This window comes from Stomoxys calcitrans, chromosome 1 (genome assembly GCF_963082655.1).
Source record: "Stomoxys calcitrans chromosome 1, idStoCalc2.1, whole genome shotgun sequence".
Taxonomy (NCBI): domain Eukaryota; kingdom Metazoa; phylum Arthropoda; class Insecta; order Diptera; family Muscidae; genus Stomoxys; species Stomoxys calcitrans.
This window is the reverse complement of record NC_081552.1, coordinates 157,899,557-157,912,584: the sequence shown is the minus strand read 5'-3', so window position 1 is coordinate 157,912,584 and position 13,028 is coordinate 157,899,557.

Here is a 13,028-nt window from a genome sequence, read left to right as displayed (position 1 = left end):
TTGACAGAAATTTGGTATGTCAAATAGAATTATGTCCTTCAACTAAATTTAGGTTAGGTTAGGTTTAAAAGAGTGTGCAGATATTAATCTGCCCCATGCCCCTATAGACATAACCCTATGCCAGTATTCGGCTTATTGTGCGCTATTAAAACTAACAAGTAAAAGCGTGCAAAGTTCGGCCGGACCGAATCTTATATACCCTCCACCATGGATCGCATTTGTCGAGTTCTTTTCCCGGCATCTCTTCTTAGGCAAAAAAGGATATAAGAAAAGATTTGCTCTGCTATTAGAGCGATATCAAGATATGGTCCGGCTTGAACCACAATTAAATTATATGTTGGAGACCTGTGTAAAATGTAAGCTAATTCAAATAAGAATTGAGCCCTTTGGGGGCTCAAGAAGTAAAATAGGGTGATCGATTCATATGGGAGCTGTTTCAGGCTATAGATCGATTCAGACCATAATAAACACGTATGTTGATGGTCATGAGAGGATCCGTCGTACAAAATTTCAGGCAAATCGGATAATAATTGCGACCTGTAGAGGCTCAAGAAGTCAAGATCCCAGATCGGTTTATATGGCAGCTATATCAGGTTATGAACCGAGTTGAACCATACTTGGCACAGTTGTTGGATATCATAACAAAACACGTCGTGCAAAATTTCAGTCCAATCGGATAAGAATTGCGCCCTCTAGAGGCTCAAGAAGTCAATACCCAAGATCCGTTTATATGGCAGCTATATCAGGTTATGCACCGATTTGAACCATACTCGGCACAGTTGTTGAATATCATAACAAAACACGTCGTGCAAAGTTTCATTCCAAGAATTGCGCACTCTAGAGGCTCAAGAAGTCAAGACCCAAGATCGGTTTATATTGCAGCTATATCAAAAGATGGACCGATTTGACATTTGTTGAATATCATAACAAAACACGTCGTGCAAAATTTCATTCCAAGTGGATAAGAATTGCGCACTCTAGAGGCTCAAGAAGTCAAGACCCAAGATCGGTTTATATGGCAGCTATATCAAAACATGGACCGATATAGCCCATTTACAATACCAACCGACCTACACTAATAAGAAGTACTTGTGCAAAATTTCAATCTAGCTTTACTCCTTCGGAAGTTAGCGTGCTTTCGACAGACAGACGGACGGACGGACGGACCGACGGACAGACGGACGGACATGGCTAGATCGACATAAAATGTCCCGACGATCAAGAATATATATACTTTATGGGGTCTCAGACGAATATTTCGAGTAGTTACAAACAGAATGACGAAATTAGTATACCCCCCATCCTATGGTGGAGGGTATAAAAAGTAACCTCGAAAAAGAAATATATGTAAGGAATTCGATGCAACTGACAAAATCCTTAATTGTTTTCCATACCACTCCCACAAATTGGTTCATGCCTGGTAAAGTGTCTCCACTTAAGTACCGGTGTCTGTTGGCAATGACATAGGAAATGCTCCTAAGTCTCATCATCTTCCCCACATGTCATCACTTGCCGCACCGATTTTGCATAGGTGAGCTCGTAGTCATATGTGTCCCGTAATGACACCTATACCGACCTCCTTCTTACTTTTTTCAGTAATAGCCTCGTCCTCTCAAGATCCCGATGACCCCATAGGATTTTAGTCGTCCTACCGACTGCTTCGCTGTTCCACAATGTTGCATGCGCACTCCCTTAACTTGGACTGCGTCGACCCGAAAGGCTTCGGGTTAACCAAGTTTATTGACGGCAGTCCTCTGGCCTTCACCGCCAAATCGTCTGCGCTTTAATTTCCCCTTACTGCGTTATGGATTTTGCCATCCTCAGAGAAGGCGTTAATCTCCTTCGTACACTGCAAGACTGTTCGTGACCTTACCGGCCTGGTTTTTATTGCCCTTATGGCAATTTTACTGTCCGTAAAGAAGTTCACACTCGACGTCCTCGCGTTAGCAGCACACCACCTCACTCATTCCGTGATCGCCCGGATCTCCGCCTGCAGGACCGTATTATGATCAGGTAGTCTAAAACAGATCGCAGTCCCTTGGTTCTCAATGTAGACCCTCAGGCCCACTTTTTTCTCAAGCTTTGATCCATCCATGTAACATGATCTTCCAGATGGCAATACTTGGGTTCCGCCAATCCAAGAGTGTGCCGAGCAGTGCCTCGCACTCGACCTCAAGTTTCATCTCAGGTATACAATCGGAAAAATCTTCCCTTCTTTCCAGGTTTCCTATTGTCACCTCGATTGTACCGCGATGATATGAGGTGCACCCACCCTCAATCCATTCTCCCATCGCCTTAAGTCTCATAGCAGCAGTGGCTGCCTCATACTTAATCTGTATGTCAATGGGTCGGATATATAGAATAGTTTCCAGTGCCCTATTGGGCGCGGTCCTCATCGCTCTGCCTATGCCAAGACTACATATTCTCTGCATGGTTCTTATGTTGCACTTTTTCTCCATAGCAGTCCACCAAACTAATGAGGCTTAAGTAAGTATCGGTGTTATCACGCTCCCGTATAGCCAGTGGGCTATCCTCGGATTCAGGCCCCATTTCGAGCCTACCGTCTACTTAGTGCCACACATCTGTGAGCCGCCGCTTTAGTGAGCTGGGTGATGTCCATTTTTCTCACCAGGTCGAGCTTTGCGCCTTCCCAGGGAGCGTGGACACCTCTGACGAGCTGTGTGACGGTATCAATACATTCCGCCGACGCAAAACGCAGCGCAAAGATGTCCCCTCTAAACTCGCAGCTCATCATTTGTATGGGTGGACCCTCTACAGAGTTCCACACATGTTCAAAAATCAGATCGTTAACCAGATACTCCACTTGGGACCGATGATCTGGTGGAATCCTACCGGATGCACAGCCGATATTGATGACTGCATAAGTCAGCTCATCTCTGTTGTGCTTCCTTGCCACTCTGTGAAGACTCAGGGGTCGTGCGCGCTTCCTTCGTTCCTGTTCCAGCTTTGTCTACCTCCGCAGGACACTGTCTGGAGTCGCCATTGCGGGACGGATGGCTTAGTTTTCCCAGAGTACTTCAAAGCAGGGAGCACTTTTTCTTCTTCAGCATTTTAGCAGTGCTATGCTCTACGGGAGATCTGATTCTTTTTCCAGCTGCCGTAGAAGTGCTAGGAATGTCTGTTCTATCCCTTCCAGCATCCTGAATCTGAGTCGGAAATACCACTTTTACTTAAAGGCTGGGGACGAACTGTGCATCCCTCTTGTTCATCCGTTTCTTCCTCATTAATTAGTCTGACGACGAGTTGTGTACTTGAAGCATTACTCTCGACTACAGGTGCCAAGGCACCCACACCTATACACGGAGAGAGCAATATGCTACGGTCTGACGCCACTACCGCAGCTATTGGGTCTTTGGAGTCCATTTCTAGACTTCTCAAAAAAGGCTTTAAAATTTTTCGTAAGAGGTTGTACCTGTTCCGCGACACGGATATTTTTTTCTTTGAGGAGCGAAATAAAAACACTTCCGCTCCACTCGAGAGATCGGTTTATATGGGAGCTATATCAGGTTAAGATAGACTTGGACCGTACTTGGCACAGTTTTTGGAAGTTATGAAAAAAATACTCCGTGCGAAATTTCAGCGCAATCGGATAACAATTGGGGCTCAAGAAATCTAATCAAAAATTTTAGCCAAATCGTAAGGGCTCAAGAAGTCAAATAGGGAGATCGGTTTATATGGGAGCTATATCTAAATCTGAATCGATATGGACCATTTGCAATCTCCAACGACCTAAATCAACAAAAAGTCTTTGTGCAAAATTTCAAGCGGATACGTTTATTCGTTCGATCGCTATCGCGATTTCCACAGGCGTAGGGACGGACGAACATAGCTAGATCGAATAAGATTGTCAAGACGATCAAGACTATATGTACTTTATAGTGTCTCAGATCAATATTTCGAGGTGCTACTAAATTAGTATACCCTCCATCCTATGGTGGTGGGTTTAAAAACCGAATATTAATGAATGATAAATGTTTGCCTTTTTATACCCTCCACCATAGGATGGGGGTATACTAATTTCGTTATTCCGTTTGTAACACATCGAAATATTCATCTGAGACCTATCAAAGTATACATATTCTTGATCATCCTGACATTTTAAGTCGATTTAGCCATGTCCGTCCGACTGTTGAACGCACGCTAAGTTTCGAAGAAATAAAGCTAGGCGCTTGAACTTCTTGAGCCTCTAGACTGCGCAATTCTTATATGATTTGGCTAAAATTTTGCGCATTGCGTTTTGTTTCAATTTCCAACAATTATTCCAAGTATGGTTCAAATCGGTTCATAATTTTGTACAATGACTTCTACTATGGTATACAACATCCAAGCAAAGTATGGTCGGTCAATAATCCGATATGGCTCCTATAGCATGACAATGTTTATCCATTATCATTTTTTTTTTCTTACAAATGCGATCACTGTATATTCAAATTTTATATAAATCGGATAATACGTACGCCCACTGATGGCTTAACAAGGAAATTTTAGAGTTTATAGCTCCCTCCGATCTTATGATTGGATGTCTTTAGCTTACAAAGCGCATATTTAATTTCTGTTTTCGGTGAAATTTGTTTCAAATACAAACTACTAAAGCATTATAATTAGTTAAAACTTGGTTTTATTGGTAGTATTTTTTTCATTGCCTATCATTGTGCAATGGATGTAAGCAGCTATTTGTTGCAAAAATGTAACTATTGCGAATGATGCCAAGTGTATTACGAAATACTTTTGAATTTCTCAGTTACGCATTTCACAACATCCCCAGATATACGGATGTGTACTATTCCATGAATACAATTTACAGTTCCGAATGCAGGTGCGGATTGGGTTTGCGTTGGTGAAATATTAATCGACAGTGAGTACACCCAAGTGGCATATCTGCATTATCCACTGTTCACCACAATGATATTGGTCAGCATCATGCGATATGTGTGCTATATGTAAGGCTAACTGCAGCCATAAGTGTACGAGTATTGTGCTGAAACTTCTCTGCATAGCAGGCTATGCAGTTTATGCTGCAATGACCATAGCCAGGCCATCGATGGCAGGGTGGCCGACCCACAGCCGTAGCATCAATTAAACGTTTGGGTGGCTAAAATTGGTATTCATATCTTCTTATCGCTCCAATCCGCATGCAACTAAGTATACCAATAATCGTATATATCTCAGGGACATCTTGGTAAGTCTGTAGGCACCTCAGGCATTCCGCCGGCCACCGACTGGTGTGGGTACATACAAAAAGACACACATTTACATAAATTACGAGCACGTTGCTATGTGGTCCCCATAGATTTCCATATCTTTAAATTCGAATTTCCATGTTCATGTTTAGTTTATGATGCCCACTTGGGCACTGTGTTTCAGTCATTATCAAGTGCATGCATGAACAATAGGGTGATACGATGAAATGTTCTGAAAATATATATTTCATTCTAAATGATTTATAAGCGCTAAAACAAAGCTTGGTGACACGTTAAGGAACAGATATCAAGATATGACATTTGTTTGATGCCTGTTTTGTTTAGCAGTTATCGACATGGGAGAAGAACAGGGCTGCATATCTAGAAATAATTGGAGTAGGATAGTCAATGCACTGTCATCAGTATACTTTGATGTACTTGCGGAATTTCCGGCGTCTTTTCCGACGATGAAGGCTGGTATTGGAGTCAATACAAACAATTTTCCTTCGGCGATCAACGCTCAATTGAAATGTATCGTTGCGCCCTAAAAAAAATTGGTGAGATCTAGCCAGGCGCAGCACTGGATCTAGTCAAGAAGGAAGATATTTCTTCTCGACCAATGGCGCAGGCGTGGATACTAAGGATTCCCTCAGATCCTGAATCCATACTTGGAGGACTAATGGAATATAGTCCCAATTGGATGAGGCTGATGGTGACCGAAGACATGCAGTATTCGTACTAAACTCCGGCTGCAGACCTCAATGGAGTTGTAACCTACTGATTCAACAAGGTGAAACTGAAGGTCTATAAAGCGGTGGGTTTGGGGAATCAGCAGTTATTGCTAAACACTTGCCTGAGGAACTATCGACCACATCGCTAATGTCTGGCGGATTCCAGGATACTGAAAATCCCCTTGACACGATCGAAACAGGAGGGTATGGCATCGAAACGGGACCGGACAAGCCTTGTATGGGTGGATCATCCGGTTGGAATGGGCTCAAGGTGTGCGCTAGCGGGGAAGAACGGAACTCAAAAAGTACTTCGACAGCAGTAGCTAGGGAAGCATCTAAGGACGAATCGTCCACACCGCAAGTGCCCAGTATTCTGAGGAAGAGTGGTTCTACTACTTTTCCACTTGTTCCTAGATGCGTACGGAAGCCCATCATGACAAGATCTAACGAATTTTGTGAGGATGAACTTCTGGCGGAATCAGAAGACGAGGCTAACGCAGCAGTGGTGGAAATTCTGAATCCTGACTATGGTCCAGTTTCTCCAGATAAATCTCCACCATTGTAAAGCCCCTTCGGCGCCACTAAATGTCCTGCTGATGGCAGGGGATTTGACGTGGTTCTTACCCAGTAACTATGGGTGTGTGGAGGAATGCTTCGTTACGTCTCATTTGGAAGAAATAATCTTCAAACATTAAATTATATGGACCGTACTATCGATTCAAATAAAGATTTAATGCATTGTTCTGAATTTTATGTGTTTTTTTTTTTTTTTAAATCAACCTTTACACAAGCATGACGTTAAATTAATTTATAAGTAAAGAAAAACTAGTTGAAATCCCGAATAACATTTGTCAAGAATGAATGACATTGCCAGTGTAAAAAAAAAAACTTTATATTTGTCACAAATCCTTATCGCAAAAAACCTGTACTTGTTTCGTAAACAAAGACCAACGTGAAAATATCCAAAGTGAAACGAATTATTTTTTTGCGTGTATCCAGCAAAACACTTACTAATGTGTTCTTGCAGTAAATGGAACATTCCCTACTCTCAAGGAGATAGATGCCACTGTAGGTAACTTGTATCTCCTGCTGAAAAGAACTACTTCTGCCTTGCACGGATTTACGCCCAGACCAGTTTTGGTAGCCCAAGCTTGTCATAATGCATCGTTTAAGATCCAATTGAAAGATCGGACAAGTCATATGAGCTGTCACTTTCTGCATTCATAAGACTTGTCTTATGCACCTCATTACGAATGGAGCGCGCTCTAATCGGCATGTATTCATACAAGTATTGTATTTTTTTTTTTATAGACAAGTGTTTACATGTATATCGATGAAACAAATCTCGATTTTACGAAAAAGTTGCATATTTATTCCAATATCCACTCGTCTTATTAAATTTTTCGTACGCATCACACGATGTGTACAACTTCATAGTTGCTATTTTTGAATCACATATGACTTCTCTGATCGCATAATGGTAGCTTTAGTAGCCAGAGTAATATTAACACAAACACAACCAACATTTTAATGGAAAACTGTATATTCGGATGAATGAATACACAAACAAGTAAACGCGTGCTAAGTTCGGCGGGGCTGAATCACCATGGGTTCTGCTAAAATAAAAATGAATTTGTATTTGTTTGTTTGTGGGTTTGTAAATTTGTTTGTTCCGTATAGACTCAAAAACGGCTGAACCGATTTCTTTCAAATTTTCACAGATTGTGGGGAATGATCCGGAAAGAGCAATAGGCTATATAATTTATTGATATTGGTAGGGGGGCGGACCCTCCCCCTTACCCTATAAGTACGACCCCAAAATAAAAGTGAACCGATCGGGACAATATGGGATTCAAATGAAAGATATTCAGGAGTAGGCTACGAATTTCATATTAAAAATTGGATTCAAGCAACTGGGGGCCGCCCCAACCCCAAAACCCCCTAAAAAAGGTTTATTGGACGATAATGGCAATATGGGACTCGAATGAAAGGTATTCAGAAGAAGATTACGAAAATGATCAAGAAGGAGGAAAAGGCTTTTTAGTTTGTTGATATTGGAAGGGGGCCGTTTCTCCAAAAACACCTCTTAAAATTAAAAGTGGACCGATAGGGACAATATGGGTATCAAATGAAATGTATTGGGGAGTAGAAAACAAATATGCCATTCAAAATTGGGATCAAGTATGCGAGGGGTCGTCCATCCTCAAAAACTCCCCCAAACAAACATATTGGACGTAAATATCAATATGGGTCTCAAATGAAATGTATTCGGGACTAGACTACGAATATAACATAAAAAATGAGGTCCATGTAGTTGGGGATCGCCCCACCACCAAATGAGAATATAATATGACATTAAACTTTGTGTCCAAGAATCTAGGTGGTGCTTTACTTCCAAAAGTCGCCTCCAATAGTTTATTTGACCTATTAAAACAATGGGGGATCAAGTGATAGATATTTTTAAGTGAAGTGCGTTATTCAAATTTGTGCTCATGTGGCAGATGGAGTGAGGCGCACAATTGTCCTACGCCCCCAACAAACGGCTGTATACACCAATTATGACAATATGGACTGGACTACGAATATGAAATCTTTATTCTGCTCATATATCTAGCAGATCACCTCACCCCAAAACAATTGATCGGTTATAATGACCTAATAGGACACTGCCGCCATACCTCCTGGATCTCATATGTCATTTTTTTGCCCGATATTTCTTTAAAGGCAAACAAAGAATAATGAATAAAAATTGCAAAGCTATTGGAACTATTTCAAGTTACCAACCGATTCGGACCATGCTTGGTTATGTTGTTGGAGTAAAAGTAATTGTGCCAAATGTCAGCCAAAATTGAATAAGAATTGAGCCCTATAGTGGCTGAAGAATTAGAATCGGGAGATCGGTTCATATGGGAGCTATATCAGGTGCTGGACCCATTCAGACCATATTTGACGTCGTAGGAGAAGTCGTTAAAATAATATTTAGTCAAATCGCATAAGAATTGTGCCCTCTAGAGGCTCAAAGAGTCAAATTAGGAGATCGGTTTATATGGGAGCTATATCAAGTTTTAAACCGGTTTGAAACATATTTAGCACAGCTGTTGAAAGTCATAACAAAATATCTTATACAATATTTGAGACAAATCGGGTAAGGCTCAAGAGGTCAAGGGCTCAAGATCCAAGATCGGTTTATATGGCAGCTATATCAAAACATAGACCAATATGATCCATTTACAATCCCAACTTTCCAGCACTAATAGGAAGTATTTGTGCAAAATTTCATGCGCCTAGCTTTATCCCTTCGAAAGTGAGCATACTTTCGACGGATGGACGGACCAACATAGCTAAATCGACTTAGAATGTCAAGACGATCAAAAATATACAAATATATTTTGTTGGATCTCAGATGAATATTTCGATGTTTTACAAACGAAATGACGAAATTAGTTCATGATGGAGGGTATAAAAAGAAAAAACTAATTTAGTAGTGTAGGCCGTAAGTTTTTGTACTGAAGTTTTAAATGGATAATCATTATTGTCGCAACTAAATATTATTGAATGAATATCCATTGCTGAAAATTTTTTTCTAATATTTTTGGCATGGGTAAGCCGAAGATGCTTACCCATGCGAAACGGTGACATAAGATAGGCCGAAAAAAGTGGAGATTCGATTGAATTTACAAATAGGCAAAATGATGACAATGTGATTGGAAACAACAGCGAGCATTATCAACAACAAATTCAGCGCCATCTATTGGGAGATAGAAATTCTTTGAATAGCCAACCAAACCTGAACAAAGAAAAAGAGAGCGAGAGGTACAGGAGAGTGTGTTCAAAGTTGATCATATGCTTTTCACTACTGTTTTGACATGTTATCTGTCCTTTGAATAAATAAAATATAGGAACTAACCTTTGACTGTTTTCGGTATTATTTGTTTAATCCTCCTACCCTGGAACAAGCTTCCACAATAGTCTACAAGTTCTGTAAAAACATGGCCGCAAAACATATACGTAACTTAGCAAATGCAAAGAAGTGTAATTGAAAAGAAAATTAAAATTCATATGGTGTAAAAGGGTTCAGCTAGTCTTATATATAATAATCAATTTGTGTTTGTTTGTAGGTTTGTTTGTGTGTTCCTTATAGACTGAGAAACTGCTGAACCGATTTCTTGAAATTTTCACTGATGGTGCATAATGATCCCGTGTTGATATTTGAACCCTGAGTCGGACCCTCCCCCTTATCCTAATTTTCAGAAACGCCAGATCTCGGAAATTTTGTGTGCTCTCTTATAGTAACCTACAAACAAAAATTTGGTTTCCAAATTTCGGATGGGATACCTAGGGTGGGTGTCCCACCCCAAAACCTACCAAAAGGGTGGGTGTCCCACCCCAAAACCTACCAAATACATATCAAACTCAAATGAAAGGTATTTCAGATTAGAAAACGTATCTGATATCCATTTGTCGGACCAAGAGTTTGGGGGACCACCCTAACCCCCAAAACACCCCTAAATCGGACATATACACCGACCATGGCAATATCGAACTCAAATTAAAGGTATATGCGAATAAAATACGAATCTGGTATCCAAATTTTAGAAAAAGTTTCTAGGGCTCCACCCCTTCCCCAAAGCAGGACTTAATTACTGACCATGGTAATATGGGGCTTAAATAAAAGCTATTTGAGTGTAGAACTCGAATTTGCTATCCAGATGTGGGACTAAGTGTCCATCCCCCAAAGAAGACAAAGTTACGACCAAAGCAATATGGGGCTCAAATGAAAGGTCTTTGAAAGTAAAACACGAATCTGATATCAATGTTTGGAAAAGTATCTATGGGGCCACACCATTGCAATATGAGCCTCAAATAAGACGTATTTTAGAATAGAACACGGATCTGATAAATATTTTCAAAGCCAAGTCATTTAGTGGTCGCCCGATCCCTCAAATCACCCCCCCAACCGGTCATGTTTGCCGACTAGAATGGAGCCGACTAGAATGGAGCTCAAAGAAAGGGTATTTGGGAGTAGACCATGAATCTGACATCAACATTCGAGATCAACTGTCTAGGGGACGTCCCACCACCATAACAATCCCCAAGTAGGACATATTTGCTCACCAAGACAATTTGGGTCTTCAAGACTGTGGAGCTCGATATTCATAGTTTTTAGGGCCCATACCCCAAACCGGACATATTTGCTGGCTTTTTCAATAAGGGGTTTAAATGAATGGTATTTCAGATTAGAAAACGAATTTGCTATCCAATTTTGAGGCCAATGGCAATATGGGGTCCAAATAAATGATATATAGATATAAGAGAACAGAGCACGTTGCTGATATATTATCCGGGCTTAGTGTTTGGGGGACCGCCCCAATCCCCAAAACACCCCTAAATAGGGGATATTTACCGACCATTTACTGACCATGTCAATGTGGAGCTTAAATGAAAGGTATTAGGGGGTAGAACAAGAATTGATACCCACTTTCGGGACCACTTTTGTGGGGGTCTACGCCTTCCCCAAAATACCCCACAAACAGCAATTTTTTAGTGACCACCGCAATATGGGGCTCAAATAAAGGTATTTGGGAGTAGAATACGAATTTGATATCCAAATGTAGGGACATGTATTTAGGACATCATCAAATGCAAATGCAAATTTTGCCCATGAACATTCCACTAAGGAATAGGGGCAATTTAGGACATCATCTCTCCCCAAAACACCCCCAAAGGGTAAACATTTTTCGACCAAGCCAATATGTGGCTCAAGTGAAAGGTATTTGAGATTAGAAAACGAATTTGATAACCTATTTTGGGGCCATGTGTTTGGGGGACGCCTCATCGTGTAAACTCCCCTAAACCAATGGCAATATGGGGTTAAAGTAAATGGTATTTGAAAGAAGAGCACGGCCAAGTGTTTTCGGGGGCTGAAATAAAATATTTTAAAAATGGAGTACACCTTACATCCAAACTCAAATTCGTAGACCAATAAAGATCATATGGGATTCAGATAAAGTCACTTATATTGTTTAACTGTTAGTCAAGCGATATACTATTTTCGTAGCATGGTATTTCTCTAAAAGCTCTTTAATTGTCGAAAATAAATATACCAAGAAAAATTTTGTTCCACATAAAGTAAAAGAAGGCGCAACGGAGCGGGCCCGGGTCAGCTAGTAATGTATATATTTAAAATAAATTTAGTTGAAGGGCATAATTTTATTCTACATAACAAACTTCTGTCAAACCAGCAAAAATTAAAGCTTCTAGGAACCGAACAAGGATGATAGAAAGACCGGTTTACATTGGAGCAATATCAGGTTATAGACTTATTTGGAACGTATTTGGCACAATTGTTGGAAGTCACAACACCGCATGCAAAATTTCTGCCAAATCAGACAAAAAATGCGTCTTGTAAGGGCTCAAGAATTCAAATCGAGAAATCGGTTTATATGGGAGCTATATCAGGTTATAGGTTGATTTGGACCACACTTTGCACAGTTGTTGGAAGTCATAACACAAAATCGCATGCAAAATCTGCAAATCAAATCTGGCAAAAATTGCGGCTTGTAAAGGCTCAAATGTGAATGAGAATGTAAAACTTCTCTCCAAAGAGGTGTTGCACTGCACCCGCCGTTCGGACTCGGCTATAAAAAGCAGGCCCCTTATCATTGAGCTTAAATTTAAATCGGACTGCACTCATTGATATATGAGAAGTTTGCCCCTGTTCCTTAGTGGAATGTTCATGGGCCAAAAGATCGGTTCATATTGGAGCTATATCAGGTAATAGACTGATTTCAAACGTACTTGGCACAGTTGTTGGAAGTCATAGCAGAACACTACATGCAATATTTCAGCACAAAAATTGCGATTTCCGGAAGCTAAAGAAGAAAGAAATTTCAAGCGGCTAGCTTTACGCGTTCGACCGCTATCGTAATTTCGATAGACGGACGGACATGCCTATATCAACACAGAACGTCGAGACGACCAAGAATATATATACTTTATGGGGTCTTAGACGAATATTTCGAGGTGTTACAAACGGAATGATTAGATTAGTATACCCCAAACCTATGGTGGTGGGTATAACAAATAAAAAGGCATT